The sequence below is a fragment of the Balaenoptera physalus genome, assembly GCF_965194825.1.
Source record: "Balaenoptera physalus genome assembly, chromosome: 8".
NCBI lineage: Eukaryota > Metazoa > Chordata > Mammalia > Artiodactyla > Balaenopteridae > Balaenoptera > Balaenoptera physalus.
Genome location: NC_138887.1, coordinates 48607804 through 48624242, shown reverse-complemented (window position 1 = coordinate 48624242; position 16439 = coordinate 48607804). Strand labels below are relative to the sequence as shown.

General features: G+C 43.0%; 1 protein-coding gene across 10 annotated transcripts in view; it reads right to left on the bottom strand.

Moving 5' to 3' along the window:
* LOC309665919 (uncharacterized protein) overlaps nucleotides 1–16439 on the bottom strand; it is a 186769-nt gene that overhangs the window by 32295 nt on the left and 138035 nt on the right. For 7 of the 10 annotated variants that reach the window (XR_014266754.1, XR_014266755.1, XR_014266756.1 and 4 more), the window contains one exon: nucleotides 1410–1496. The exons of 2 other annotated variants lie outside the window; for them this stretch is intronic. The gene's annotated coding sequence lies outside the window, so the exon portion shown is untranslated. Of the gene's footprint in view, nucleotides 1–1409; nucleotides 1497–1738; nucleotides 12370–16439 lie in introns of those variants that run through there. One more of the 10 variants, XR_014266761.1, reaches the window with a different exon arrangement.

Sequence of the window (16439 nt, the reverse complement as noted above, 5' to 3'; positions counted from 1 at the left end):
TGCACTATTAGGAAGGGCTTGTTTTGGCTTTGTTTTGTTTTTGTTTTTAGATCCTATTATCTTCAAATGGCAATCATACTGAAGGAAATAAGCACTATAATAATAAACATCTTTTCTACATCATGAACTATTATCGAAATTTTTCCTACATTTACTTTCTCTGGAATTCCTAAATTCCTATGGAACACATTCCTAGTGAGATTTTCAATTGGTGGAATCTTTTGTGAAGATTCAGCGATGGGGGTCACCAGCTCATATAAGAAAGCAGACGCAATTTCCCACAACTATTAAAGTCCTCTTTATACTTCTTATGTGTCTTAATCAACCACTCTAAACTCCAATCCATCATTTTCTTTTTCAAAAAGAACAAGAATCATTTAACTAAGGCATCTCAGGGACTAATATAACAATATCTAACATACATTAAATGCTCAGTGTGTTAAGTGCTTTACATAAATTCTCTCTTTGAATTCTTACAGCAACTTTGTCTGGTACCCACCATCATCATCATCACCTCCCTTTCACAGATGAGTCCATGAAGACACAGCATGTTTTAGTAACTAGCCCAAGGTCACATGGACTTGGTATTCAAACCAGGATCCATCTGACTGCAGAGCCAGCAAGTGTAACCACTCTTCAGGCTTGGTTCAGAGGTTGACACCACAATAGACACAGCATCCAATAGCAAACAGGGGCAGTTCCCAACTTTTGGTTATCCAATTTACTAATAATACACATATTTGGACACTCAACTGCAGAACCCCCCCTCCACCCTTTGTCCCCCTACTGTTGACACTTCTGCAAAGGGAACCCCCATTCCTTCCCCCAGAGGACTCCCCACCCTCCCCTGATTCCCTTTCTCTATCACTCTGCTTTCTCTAACCCCAGCCCAGAGGCTGTCCTCTAGGGGCTGCTGAGGGAACTGTTGAAGTGCAGGGCATCTCATGGGACCCGCCCTCCCAGGGACCTGCATTATCACCAGCACTGCAATTTCCTTCCATTAAGGGTTCTGCGGTGCTCCCTGCAGTCTGCTCTCCAACTGTATGATTTTCCATAGGAAAGCAGTATGTTCGTTTCAAACAACCAACCTACAAATGGGCCCTATCCATTGCAACTCCTGTTTAAGATCCTAGTACAGTGAAAATTCCCATCCAGACTTCTCTCTCCAAACCTAACAGTGAAAACTGTCAGGATGAAGTTAAGTCAGAGTTTCCTGTTTCACTTTTTACGGTACTTATGTAAATCGATCGTTACTTCACAGTTCCCCAGGGCCATAAATTATCAGTCATTTCAGTGTTTAATGGCACATTTTGCGAAATCCTGTCCAATGCAAAAGCACACAACATCTGGGTTATCTGTTCTGTATTTCCTTCCAGCCTTTCACCATTTTGAAATTATCTGGTGCTTACTTTCTGTCCTTTACTGGCAGCATTTTCGTTCTTCACACGTGCCTTCTATTCTTCTAGGCTAATCCTTGAAATGTCAGTCTTGGTCCACTGAAACGAAAATTTTTTAAAAAAGAAAAACAAAATTTGTTGTAATTCCTTTCAAGTTGTAAAAGTAATACATGTTAATTTTAAAAATTAACTTTTTTTACCAATAAAAATCATCTTTTGACCTTCAACCTAGTAACAGAAAATTGTACCACTTGTTATGAAAATGCCTTTCTTACGTAAAACATAACCCCTTTAGACTAGTAATACAGCAGTTCACAAACTTGAGCACACAACAGAATTACCTGGAAGGCTTGTAAAAAAACCAAATTGCTGGGTCCCACCCTTAGAGTTTCTGATTTAATAGGTCTGGGGTGGGGCCCGAGAACCAGCATTTCTGACAAGTTCCCAAGTGAAGCTGATGCTGCTGGTGGGAAGACCATACTTGGAGAACCACTGGTGTAATATTAGAGCTCAGAAAAAGCCCTGAAGATCATTTCTGCCTTATTTAAAGCTCTATTAGTTGCAGTTTACAAAATCCTACTCCAACTGGCCCGAGTGCAGAATAAAGTTTATTGGAAGCAGTTGGGATAGCTCTAAGACAAAGCTGAACAATCAGGGTAAAGAGCAGGCAGATTGAGGGATGCAGTAGGAGGAAAGGGACCTCTTCCGTGTGTGTGTGTGTGTGTGTGTGTGTGTGTGTGTGTGTGTGTGTGTGTGTGTGTGTGTGTGTGTCTTTCTCTCCACTCCCAAATCCAAGGTTGGAATAGCTCTGGGCAAATCATCAAGGGAGAGATCCGATTGGCCCCTCGCCTTGACTCCGCTAGGATTTGTTTAATCAGCTCAGGCCACAGGTGCAGAGTCTCTTAATTCAAGCATGGCACCGTGAGAAAGAAGGTACAGTTCTCAGAGAAGAGTGGTGTGGGCTTGGCAGAGATTCTCAACGGAATCCACCTCATCACCTAAACTCTTATTTTTCTAAAGAGGGAACTGTGTTTGGAAAAAGCAAAGCCCTTGCCAGGGAGCAGACATCTAATAAGCAGCAAAGCTGAAACCAATCTTTTTTGGGGGGGAGGGGTTGCATGCGGACCCAAAGCTGGCATGGAAGTGGCAAGTAGAAATTTGTTTCTTAGCCAGTGGCAGGCTGGAGCTGTTGGTACCAGCTCCAGAGAGCGGGAGTGTTAAATATTCAGGAATTTGGCAAGCAGGTCAACCATGGTAGCTGGAAATGTGCCACAGTCAGAGTATTTACTAATGTTACAAACCAGCCCTTCTTTTTTTCTTTCCAAAGAGCCAGTTTACCAGCACACCATTGCCTAGCTCCATGTGGGAAACATCTACAATCAATGTGGAGGCCATATTTCAGATGAGAAACGAGCTCAGTTTGCAGTGTTTTCCAATAGTTGCCATTCCCACCCCTACCATAAGCTGATTGCCCGGGGGCTGCCAGCTAGATCCAATTTTGCATATCCAATCCCTCAAACCTCTCTCCCGCAATGGCTGGCACTCTCTCTCTCTCTGCACTCATGCACAAAATGAGCCCACTGTCTCGACCTTCTGCTGCCCTTGTTTCCAGTTCAAAGCCACTTCCTTCCTAACTGTTGAACGGTAGAACTTCAGTACGACAAGAATAAGACAAGTCTGGGCAAGGGCATATAAGACTAAGAGAAGTGTCTTTAACAGATTTGCTTAAAAAAAAAAGAAAAGACTAATAAGGCGGCCAAGAAGCAAATGCCTCCAGGGATAGTGACTGACTATGTCATTATTTAAAGACGGAAATTCGTGTGAAACTTGCCCAAGCCATCTTACTCCAGGCTCCCGTTGTGTGGCTTGGCGGTGCACTACCTCATTCCCATCAGAGGACAAAGGGTGAAAGAAAAAGAAATCTCCGTGACTGTAAGTGATTCCCCAGGCCCTTGGCCTCTGCCACCTGTCACCGAGCCTCTGACGCACCCCTCCACTGTCACGTTGGCAGCGTTCCACGCAACCTCCTGTCCCACATTTCTTAAGAGGCACAAAATGCATTTACTTCACTGACCACGAGACAGCGCTGGGAGCTGGGGCGGGGAGGTGGAGTGGTTCCATCTAATAATGCTTCCTGAGCCAGAGAGCCTAAAACAACACAAAGCAAAACTCCAGCCTTCTGGAGGAATGTTGGGGGAGCTATTACTGCCACTGCCGCTGCCGTGACTTCAGCAAGAGTTCTTGCAACGTGAGGTTGTCATGAGATTGCCCATGCGTCTCTCCACGGCAGATCTGAAGTTACCATTTAGAAGACTGGAAAAATACGACGATGGCAAAACAAATTAAGTCCTGGGACCTAATGTCCACGGAGATAGAAGCATTTTTACATATTGTAATGCTCTAGCTCCTTCCTTTCCTTTTCCTTTTTTCTTCCTCCTTCTGCCTCCTCATCCTCCTCTGTATTCAAAATCTGCCCCCCTGCCCCATTTTATAGTCATTGAACTTCCATGGTGAGCTCCTACCAACATACTAAACTAGGTATTTTGAGAAACACAGAAATGTGTGTTGAGGTGAAAAGAATCCCGGCACATGGATCGAGCCACCACCCTCTCTAAAATCAGCCTGCCTCAACTAACCCATTGTTTCCACAACAATCCCTGTTGAACACACTATTCTCAGTGATGGTGGTTATCATATGCTCCCTGCCCCTGAGATCTCCTGGGGTAGGCAGATACCTGGAAAACTAATGAGAACCTGGAGAAATACCTGCTACAAAGTGGTACCTACAAAGTGCTAAGGTCACTGCATCTAGTTTTATTGAATCACACACACACACAAAAGTGCTGGATTAGTGCATTATATACTGTAATCTTCACAACAACACTACAAGGTAGCAGAGGAACAATGTTGTTAGTTTTTTGGTCCATCTGTCCCTCCTGGACTGGGAGCTCCCTGGGGGAGGGCCCTGGTTATGCAGTCAGAGTCTCATAGTTGAAGGGACCATAGAAGAAAGACACCTAGCCTAGCAACTTCTTTATACAGATGAGGAAACTGAGGTAGGAAGGCAGTATGGGGTAGTAACTAAAGCAGTGGATTCTGGTTGGCCGCCTGGGTTGCTGTCCCAGCTCTGAACCATAAGCTAGACACATTACATTGCATGTGACTTCTTTATGCCTTGATATCCTCTTCAGTAAAATGGAATCAACACTATTTTCTCTGCCCATCTTCTTGGGCTGTTATGAACATTAAATGAAGGAATGGATGTGAAAACACCTTGTGAAACATTAAACACTATAACAAATATGATAGCTCTTTGTCCTGATCTTTCTTCAAGTCTGTCTAACTCTATGTTACACTTAAATGTGGTTGTGTGGGGACCAGAGTGTGAGTTCTCTGGAGGCAGGGGATGAGTTGGATTGATAGTCATATCACCAGCACTTAGTATAGTGTCTGCTAAAATGTTGCTTTAAACATATTTGTTAGACAGTGATTATTGGATGGGTGGATAAATCATAAATATAACTTGCTCAACGGCAGTTCTGAATGTGTCCGGAGCTATTTCAGGGATAACTCATGAACACGCCTTCTGAGGAGTTTCTCTTCCATCTCTAATTCAGTGCCTATGATAGAACTACAGTAGGGCAAGATAGCTAGTTACCACGTGCCCCCCTACACCAGAAAGATCACGCCTGTTTCCCACTATAGCATGAGGGAGGGGGAGAGTGAAGACTTGCCATTCTGAGATCTCACCCTCAAGAGGGTGTTTCTTATTTTCCTTTTGTAAACTCCATCTCAATTATGTTGAGCGTTGGCCAAAGACTGTAGGCTGGTGTCCTGTAGGCAGTGCAGCTGGGATGGATTGACAGTCATGAGAATAGAGCCATGAGGTCTCCAAGATGCAACAGAGCCACTGGGACAGTCTGCTCCAGGTGGCACATCCAGTGCTGGGCACACATCCTCACTCAGGCCAGATGCAAATTCTGCCGGCAATTCCAGCTGGTACTATGGATGAGACACTCCCTGGAAATGATGTGCTCATCCACGTCAGCTACTTGATTAATTAATTCAAGGGTGTTTGTGAAGCACCTGCTCTATCCTGTGCTTGAATTACTGACGTAGAAGTTGTTCTCGAAGGTGAGAGTTGAAGTCGGGAGAGTTTATGCCTTCAGAGAGGGCGTGTGAGTTGACTGGAGTGTTGGAGGACACTCATAGATGGTAACTGGGACAAGGAAGAGAAACTAAAACGGGGAGAGAGAGAAAGTGAGAGAAGGAAAGTGAGGGAGTGACTCTGGGAAAGTGACATTCATGAAAGCCAAAAAAAAAAAAAAAAAAAAGCGGGAGAGGGAGAGATGAGGTAAGAGTGTCATATCCAGTGGGGTTAGCAAAAGGAACTCTGATGAAAGACCATTAGATGTGGCAATAAAGAGGTCATTAATAAGATGTGGGAGAAAAAGTTTCAGCTGTGTGGTGAGTCAGGCAAAGAAAGCTAAGAGAGATGTAGCTGCCCAGAAAGGTAGTGCTGTTGTGACAGCTCACAATATTCAAGGATTCGGACAGAAAAGAATTGTTAACCTATAATGAGAAGAGGTACCAGGATCAAATGACTATCTTTTCAATTTGGGCAAATCTCAGCACACCTGATGATAGGAAGAAAAGAGTCAGAAGGGAGGCTGTGGAAATAATTTTTTAAAATATATCTATTATTTGTCTCTGCCCCTGGTTCCTGGCACAGAACTTCTAAAATGCATGGAATTTCCTAAGTGATAAGAACACTAGGAACATCCTTTGTTCTAGTAATTGGTCTTCGACCCCAGTTCTTGACACAGAGCTCCTCAATCCCTTGGAATTTCCTGGGTGCTGGAATGTCTTCTGTTCTAATGAGGTGACTCTTGGTGGGCTCCTGGGTAGCTTCAGGATGGGGGCTGGCCAGCAGAAAGACCAAGCCATGATGAGAACCTTGGAACTTTCCACCCACCCTCTACCCTCCAGGAAAGGGAGAGTGGCAGGAGACTGGATTAATGACTGATCATGCCTAAGTGGTGAAGCCTCCATAAAAATCCCAGAAGTATGGGCTTCAGAGAGCTTCCAGGTCAGGAAATGCCTGGTTTCCCCCTTCCCACGCACCTTGCCCTATGTATTTCTTCATCTGGCCGTTCATCTGGATCCTTTATTACGTCCTTTATAATAAACTGGTAAACATAAGTGTTCCCCTGAATTCTGTGATCCATTCTAGCAAATTATCGAATCCAAGTAGAGGGTTGTGGGAATCCTGATTTATAGCCTGTTGGTCAGAAGACGGGTGACCACCTGGGACTTGTGATGGGTGTCTAAAGTGAGAGAAGTCTTGTGGAACTAAGCCCTTAACCTGTGGGATCCGATGCTCACAGGTAGATAGTGTCAGAATTGAATCGAATTATGGGACACCCAGCTAGTGTTGCAGAGAATTGCTTAAGGTGTGGAAAACCCACACATCTGGTGTCAGAAGTACTGCAAGGGTGTGAGTAAAGGAACACAGGATTCGTTTTCCTTGAAAGAGGGGAAGGTTACAAAGAAGAGAATGACCGGCGGATTGGGGTTTATAGGAAAGGATGGGATTCACATAACCGAGGTCAGAAAACCCTTCCTCCTAGCCCACAGGAGTGAAATTGAGGGTGAAGATAAAGGTCAATGAAGTTACAGTATCAGAAGTCCTCCGAAGACCACAGAAAAACCTATTAATCAAGTAACACTAAGGAAATGATATTTACAGGGTTTGGGGGTCTGGGTTCAGGTGCTTTAAGGCAGTTCTAAGGGGGATCTGATTGGGATTGGACAAAATTCATGACATGATAGTTTAGTATTGGTGGCTTGCAGCAAGGTGAAGTTCAAGTCAGTATACAATTGTTTGACAAGCGAACTGTTTGCCCAGGTAAACAGTCTATTGTCCTGAGAAGACAGCTGTTTGACCAGATGAGCAAACTATTTGCCCAGACAAAAGCAAATAGGAAGTTATTTATTGGTTTACAGCTCTTTTCTTCCCAGACAAGAATTTCCTGGAAAGAATAGCTGTTGTGTTAACAGAGATGGCTGTAAGCTCTGTTGATGCAGGTGGCCTTGATGCTCAACACTGAGGTCCTCATTAAGACTGAGCATGAAAGCAGAAATAGAGACACAGACGTAGAGAACAAGTGTATGGATATCAAGCGGGGGGAGGAGCGGGGTGGGATGGATTGGGAGGTTAGGTTTGACGTATATACACTACTATGTGTAAAACAGATAACTAATGAGAACAGACTGTGTAGCACAGGGAACTCTACTCAGTGCTCTGTGGTGACCTAAATGGGAGGGAAATCCAAGGAAGAGGGGATATGTGTATGCGTGTGGCTGATTCACTTTGCTGTACAGCAGAAACTAACACAACATTGTAAAGCAACTATACTGCAATTTAGAAAAAAAAAAAAAAAAGAGTGAGCATGGACTAGAAACACTGTAGCATTGGTTCCAAACTTTGCTGGACACTGAAATCATCTGAAGATCTTCAAAAAAATATTGATGCCTGGTTTCCACCCCCAAACATTGATTTAGTTGGTACGGGGTGCCACCTGGGCGCCAGGACTTCTAAATGCCCCCCAGGTGATTCTAAAACACAATAGTTGGGAACCACTTCTCTAGAGCTAAAGGAGAAAGTAGCAATGAAATAAGCATTTGGGAGATGCCCTACAGATATAAGAAAAGAAGAATAAAAGATCGATAAGCCACAATCAATGTATTATTGAGCTTTAATTCAGAGTGTATAACTGAACTTTTGGATTTTTCTCAAACTAATAGGTGAAAAGAATATCTCAGAGAAGTTTTAATTCATGTTTCGCTGAGAATGAGCATATCTTCATATGTTTAAAAGCCATTTGTAGTTCCTTTTCTGTCAACCATCTGTTCATATCTTTTCATGCACTTCATTTCAAATATCAAGTTTCTTGTAGGTAAATCCTTTTTCTTCTTTTAAAAGTGGGAATAATTTTATTGCTATTTCTGATTATAAAAATTATTATAATTATGTTCTCATGGTATAAAAAATTTTTTAAATACAAAGGAAAAAAGTATTACTCAGAATCTCATTCCCAAGAATACCTAATTTTTTTTTACATTTGGGCGTTCATTTTTTCAGGCCATTTTCCAGACATTTGTTTTTAGAAAAGCATGATTCATTACATATATTTATTGTGTATGAGTATTACAAGGGTCAGATTACATATACTATTTTGTAACTTGCTTTTTTCACCTAAAGATAGATCATGGAAATTTTGTTCATAACCTATAAGTGCAGACAGTTGAGTCAACAAAGTACAGAATGTAATTCAACAAGCAGTAATGCAGTTTCTCTCATCTCTCTGGGCTGCTGTGTCTGCCTGCCTTGATAGGGATGCCGATTGAACTGGTGACATGGATTGACAGAGTAGTGTTACCAAGCGGGATGGATCCTACCTCTTTGCTCAGCTAGAGCAATAGAGTCATTTGTTCAACAAGTATTTATTGAGGACCTACTGTGTATCAGTTGGGAATCTATTCCAGATGCTGGGAATGTAACAGGAAAAAGGCTAGACAAGTTCCCTGACTTCATGCAGCTCAGTGGAGGAAACAGATAACAGGCAAGAGAATCTCAGAGTGGGATATGTGTCATGAAGAAAAGAAAACCAAGTGATGTGACAGGGGTTGATGGGGGAGCTGCTTTAGATTGAGGGAACAGAGAAGGTCCACTAAAGAGGAGAAACATGAGTCAAGGTCTGATTGAAACAAGGAGCCGGTCTAAGGAAGAGAATTCCAGGCAAAGGAAGTGGCAGATCCAATGGACTTGACTGGATGTAGGAACAGGAAGAGGACCAGCTTGATGAGAAGAGTGAGCGAATGGCAGGGCTGAGGCCAGAGAGGTAGACAGTATCAGTCTAGGAACGTCTTGGCAAATAGTTTGGCCTTTATTTAGAAAACAGTGGGACATCATTGGTGGATTGATCTTATCAGAGCTACATTTTTAAAGAAATGATTTTAGGACTTCCCTGGTGGCGCAATGGTTGAGAATAGACCTGCCAATGCAGGGGATGCGGGTTCGATCCCTGGTCCGGGAAGATCCCACATGCTGTGGAGCAACTAAGCCCGTGCACCACAACGACTGAGCCTGCACTCTAGAGCCCTCAAGCCACAACTACTGAAGCCCGTGTGCCACAACTACTGAAGCCCGCGTGCCTGGAGCCCGTGCTCCGCAACTAGAGAAGCCACTGCGAGAAGAAGCCCGCACACAGCAGCGAAGACCCAACGCAGCCAGAAACAAATAAATAAATACATTTATTTTTTTAAAAAAAGATTCTAATTTAAGATTGCCAGAAAAAATATATGATGCACAGTTAAATTTGAGTTTCAGGTAAACAATGAATAACTTTTCAGTATAAAAATAATTTTTAATAATATTTTACACAACTGAAAAGTACTTGTTATAAATCTGAAATTCCCTTTTATTTGGGTGTCCTGTATTTTTATTTGCTAAATCTGGCAGCCCTATTCTGGCTGGTGTGGCGACTTTTCTGGGGGCTAGGAGGTAGGCACAAAGCAGTCCTTAAGAGGCTTTTTGAAAAGTCCAGGAAGCTAGAGTAGTGGCCCTGGACATGAGGGGAGGTGAGTGGATTACAGAATCTATCTTGGAGGTAGAGCCAACGTGCTGTGAGGCAGGAAGGAAAGTGAGGCATCAAGAATGACTCCTAGGTTTTCAACACCTGGATGGATAATGGCAGAGTAATTCTGATTTCTTTGTTTGTTTGTTCTACAACATCTGCAGATGTGTGACTACTGAGTATATAATAATAAAACAAAATAAGAAGCAAAGTGGTTGAAGGCAAGGGTAAGGAAACTCTTTGTTATTGAGAACCAATAATCTTCCATCCCCACCTCCCCAAATCAACTAAGATCAGTACACTTCAAGCCAATTCATTTATGCTCTATGTTTCTTAGACAACTTTAAATTTTTTACTTGAATTAAGAAAAAGAACATACAATGTTATTCAATAATTAGAATAAGCGCTAATTCTATTTTGGCACTGTACAATAGACAGTTTCCCATTACACAGAAAAGAGTAAATGAGAGTGAGGAGAAAGAGGGGTGGAGGGTAGAAAGAACAGAGGCAACATGGGAGAGATGCTAAAAGGGACAAGAAGACAGGAGAACAGGTGAGAGTTTGAATGCGCTTGGCTCCTAAACTGCCTAATGGAACATTTGCTTATTGCATTGGTTATTCCCAAGGCATGTAAGGCACTGGTTTATACTGACTAACAATCGCAGTTTACTAGTCTGAGGAGTGGGACAAGAAGGAATATTTCTTGAGCCCCTACTAGATACCAAGTGCTTCATACATTTTCTCCACTTTCACAACAACCTGTGTTGTAGGCATGTTTGCTCCTATGTTACAAAAGTTAGTAACTTGCCCAAAACACAGAGTAAATGGTTCTTAGACTTGGATTTGAATGCAGGGCTGTCATCTACCTGAACCCCAAGCATGTAGTTTTTCCATTACACCATCTTCCTTCACATGGTTTAAAGAGTTTGAGTAATATTTATAATGAATTTCTTTGTTGGCTCTTTTCTTCTTCATAGATTCTCTAATTCCAGAGATAGCCATTCTTTTCCCCCTACCGCCACTGCTTTCCACTGAATAGAAATAAGGATATTGTAAGCAGCAGAGAAGTAAATATTTCAGAATGGTTTTGTCTGAAGTACAAAAATCTGCCTACAGACTGTGGCCGTTGCTAGGTGGTTGATTCATATTTAGAGGAAAAATACCTTTTTTTTTAGGAAGACTCTAAAGGAATTTTTGATTGCCTAAGATAAGGCCTAGACTAATTTGAAATGGGGAAAACTGTTTAAAAAAGAAAGGTGAACTTCATCTTAATAATGTAAAAAGAGGCTTCCTTAAGCAGAGAATTGTGGATCGGTTTCTGGAGAAGAAAAGTGTTAGGTTTTTGTTAGTTGCTTTAATCAATGGAGTTTCATTTTCCTCTGCAGTTTGGGAGCTGGGGATTTGAGGGAAAGAGCAAAGATGTGAGTGAAACAATACATTCCAGCAATGAGCCAGAACCCAAGGAGGAAACGTAAAGAAGGACTTGTGAAGTGGAAGAGCTGAATATGACTGTGATATCTGAGAGCTTCATATTTTTCTTTCGCACTTTGTAATCCTCTTTGCTATCTTCATCTTTAGGAAACTTGATTAAACATTGCCGTTTAGATTGTGTTAGCAACGCCTTAGGAAGTGAAGGACGGCCTGTATTCTTAGAGCAAAACCAGGAAGGAGAAGCAGAAGCCTTCAGAAACTCTCACTAGGTAGTAAGAAATCACTCTCTAGAGTCCTCTGGAATATTCTGGAAGAGGATAGATTTCCTGCTGTTGTGCAGGAACCAGCTTGAGTAATTTAATTTGGTTATAAAAGGAAGACAGAGATTTGCGGGGGTGTCAGATTATACGTCTGGAAAACTTCTCTTAGCAGGTGTGTCTCAGGCAGGAAATTACATACAAGATGAAATCCAAGAAGGTCCTGTGGTTGGGTTTCTCCCACAGAAGGAGGAGAAAAATCCCTGCATCCCTAGTTATGCAAATAATATGTAAATTAGGGTACTTACATGTTTACTTAGAAAATTTCGGTTACCTAATTTTGGCTTCATGAGGAGCTGAGACACCATAAGGGAATGTTTGTCAACAGTCCAGAGTTGTTAGATTTCTTCCAAGGGAAACAAAAGGGTAAATTTCTTATCAAGCGAATGCCAGGGTTTTCAATGAGTTTTTCAAATGCCTTAATGTCTCTCTTCCGCAAAGCTTACCAAAGAATGATTATGAAATGGTCAAAATGTGACCCATAGATAAAATAAAGCATAAGTGAAAATTTCTTTTCTCCCATTCATTTTACCACAGGGTACTTTCTCCCTCTCCCTGCCTCTCTCTCTCTCTCTCTCTCTCTCTCTCTCTTTTATTTGGGCTCAACAATACGAAGGAAGGGCTTGGATTTTTCCCTGCAGATGATTTTTATTATCACTTCTAGCCACTTCTCTAAATCTGGGCTTTGAATCTATGTCTTGGGAGTGCTGCAGAATGCCTGTCTGATATGGTGATATGTGAGGCTGAGAGCATCAAACAAATGGACCAGCTGCTTCCACAGTTGCATTTGTGACACATCCAGTGGTGCCCAGGCAGCCCGGCAGAGACCCGCCTGAGATGGCTATGGGCAACAAAAGGTGTATGTTGCCGCCCTGGAGGGAGTCAGGGAAGTGTCGTCTCTCCAAGGACTATCTAAAATTGAGCAGTATCTGTCTTGGGTTGAGTTAGAAATCTTTTCTGAACATTAGCTCACCTGGTTAGGAGTTCAGCATCGCTCCTTCTCTCGGCAGAAGATGGTGGAATATGCCTTCTACCGGCAGGGATAGCTTACCATTTTACAACAGGACTGTCTCATCAAGGACACTGGTTCTGCTGCCCACAGTTCTCCCAGTAAGTACCAGGGAAAGGTCACAATCAGAACAAAGTTAGCCATTGCCCTTCAGTTTCGATGAATAGTCCTAATAAGGTGATGATTCCAAGACTGGATTAACTAAACTGAGGTAACTAGATTTTTCTGAGTGTTTCCCTATTTCTGTTAAAGGTGTCACCACTGATTGCACCAGCTACTGGCTTCCAAACCTTGGTACCATCTGTGTCTTTCTTCCCTCTCCTCTATCTGACATCTATCTGTCTGTCTGTCTGGTCTGTCTGTCTCTGGCTCTCTTTCTCTCTCCCACTTCTCTCTCCTTCCTCCCTAACCTCTCTCCTTTCCTTTGTTGCTTCCCTGAGTGCTAGTCCCTTTTCAACATCTGTCTTTCACAGTTTCTCTTTCCCTTCTTCATTCCTACCCCTGCAACCATCCCCTGGAAGTGCTATCAGTTCCACTCCTGCTGTCTCTCAAATCTTTCCTGTACCTCCACTCCCAGCCCTTGTTCCAGGCCCAGGTAGCAACTTACCCTTCCTGAGGACAGCAAAGCTGGTCTTGGCTTCTAGTCTTTTCTCAAAATATTTTATTCTACACGCAGCTGCTAAATTATTTTCTCTATGACAAACAATCTAATCATAACATTGCCGTGCTAAAAAACTCTCAAGGGTTCCCCATATCCTATGAAGCAAAGTCCAAAGTTCTAAGCCTGATACTCTAGGCCCAACATCGTCTGGTCCTGCCCATCTTTTGCAGCCATAGCTCTCCCTGTGTTCCTTCAGGCAGACACTGCTTCTGCCAAAATGCCTCTTGGCAGCTTGGGCCTTTTCTCAAGCTGTTTCCTCTCCTGAAACTACTCCCTCCCCCCTCCCCTCATTACCCAATTCCTCCATCTTTACACATCCAAAGTCACCAGGCCTAGTGCAAGCTTGATCTGGTCTATATGTAGCCTTCCCTGATATCCCTAGCTAATCTTCTGAACCCCTACACAACTTATCCACATAATGAGGTCACCCTAATAATAATAAACCAGGTGCTGCTGGCTCTGTCTCACATGCTTATATGGACCTCAGCCTCCCCCTTTAAGTTCCATTCTACCAGTGTTTCTAGAAGTTCCCAGAGGGCTTCATACATACTCACTGAACAAGAACACTTCTTCCAAGCCACCCCATTGCTCTGCCACCTTCCGCATTTGCTAGGCACTGCTGCTCCTGCCATACCAAAGGTGAACACCACTCTGTGGCAAGTTGTGGAGAGAACATGTAACTTCTCCTTCCTGAGGACTTGGGAGCCCCTCTACTAGCCCCCCCCCCAAAATGCTGTTGAGGCCTAATTGTCTTTGAGGCATCGTGAAACAGTTCTTTCTGCTCCCCTCCCCCCCCCACCCCCCCGCAACGTCTCCTGTGAATCCACAGGATTCACATGTTAGGTAAATATGGACAGGACATGGGTAGGATAGGGAGGGTGGGAGGGAGACGCAAGAGGGAGGAGATATGGGGATATATGTATACGTATAGCTGATTCACTTTGTTATATAGCAGAAACTAACACACCATTGTAAAGCAATTATCCTCCAATAAAGATGTTAAAAAATACATATATACGGACAGGACATTGTGCTATACTTGGAATTGACCTTCCTGCCAAAACTACAGCAATTCTCATCAGGTTAAATATGTTACACCTGCTCCAGCTGCATGAACCCCTAATACAAATGGATGAGGGCTGGGCTGCTCATATATTTTCCAGAAAATGTAGCCTTAATGAGTCACTGTTATTGTTGGGAATGTATCATATCCCTCAGGTATACTGGGGAAGAAAAATGGTTAAGACTCACCAGTTAATATGAACTGTACTGTGCAACATGGGGCTACTGGCCACCGAGTACAGCCATGGGGCTATGGCTACAGAGCGCTAGAAATGTGGCTGGTTCCAACTGAGATGTGCTGTGAGTACAAAATACACATCAGATTTTGAAGACTTAATTCCTCACCTCTCCCCCCAAAAGTAAAGTAAGTCATTAATAATTTTTATAATACTGATTACATGTTGAGATGGTAAGATTTTGGATCTATTAGGTCAAATAACGTGATTAAAAAGGATTCCAGGGGGCTTCCCTGGTGGTGCAGTGGTTGGGAATCTGCCTGCCAATGCAGGGGACACGGGTTCGAGCCCTGGTCTGGGAGGATCCCACATGCCGCGGAGCAACTGGGCCCGTGAGCCGCAACTGCTGAGCCTGCACGTCTGGAGCCTGTGCTCCGCAATAAGAGAGGCCACGATAGTGAGAGGCCCGCGCACCGCGATGAAGAGTGGCCCCCGCTCGCCGCAACTAGACAAAGCCCTCGCACAGAAACGAAGACCCAACACAGCCAAAAATAAATAAATAAATAATAATTTAAAAAAAAAATGGTTAAGATGGTAAATTTAAAAAAAAAAAATGATTCCACCTGTTTCTTTTTACTTAATATGGATTCTAGAAAACTTAAAATTACATAGGTAGCTTGCATTTGTGGCTGGCATTAAATTTCTGTTGCACATTGCCACTCTAGAGCAATGATTCTCTAAAATGGCAGCAGCAGTGCAGGGTAACTTGTTAGTAATGCAAATCCTGGGGCCCTACCCCAGACCTACTGGGTCAGAAACTCTGGTAGGACCCAGGAGTCTGTGTTTAACAAACTCTCCAGGTGATCCTTATTCACACAGAAGTTTGAGTGCCATTGCTGAGGAAGGTAAGCTCCAAGGGATGGAAAATAAGATCTGGAGCATAATAGGATCTTCATAAATTTTGTTTAACTTAATTTAATCTCAGTGGTCCCTTTTAAGCTCAAAATTCTTCTGTAAGTCTGTCAGTCAGTCAGTCAGCCATAAAGTAAACAGTAATATTTGCTGTCAGCTGTGGAGGAACAGCTTGCTGGTAATTTCAAATGTTGCTCTACTGGTCGGGAAAACTTGCATGTCATTATCAGGACATCTTTAGAAATTCTCAACAGAAATGTAATGAATACAATGAACATGCCAGAAACGAGAGACAGTCAGACATGAAATCAGCATAGAGAAAAATAAAAAAACCATGCTGATTAAATTATAATGTAAAATAGGTCTGGGTGCCACGCGAGAGGGACTGGTCAAGATATTCTGCAGGGAAGTAACTCTGGCTCTGAACACCCGCCTCCCCTCATGCCTGTGCCCTGTTGGACACAGCCTTGGTCCCTCCTGCACAGCCGCCAAAAGGTCTTCGTCAGCTGGGGTTCTCTGACACAGCCCTGCAGTTCTTGCATATTTCAACTGGACACCTTCTGGCATCAGGAAATTCACATTTTCCTTTCTTGTATAACATGTGCCATTAGGAAGATTCATTAGTTCATGACCGTGCTTGAAGAACACTAACACAAAAATGTGCCAGGCACATGGCAAAGCACAGCTTATTGAAGTGTGGGTGCTGACTAGCATGGAGCAGAAGGGAACTTGTTCTAGCAGACTTGCTTTGAACAACCCCTAAGTGAAATAATGTTCAACCTGTAGTCTCTCAGGAACTCATACTATGTTTAACACATTTAGTGGTTTTAAAAGT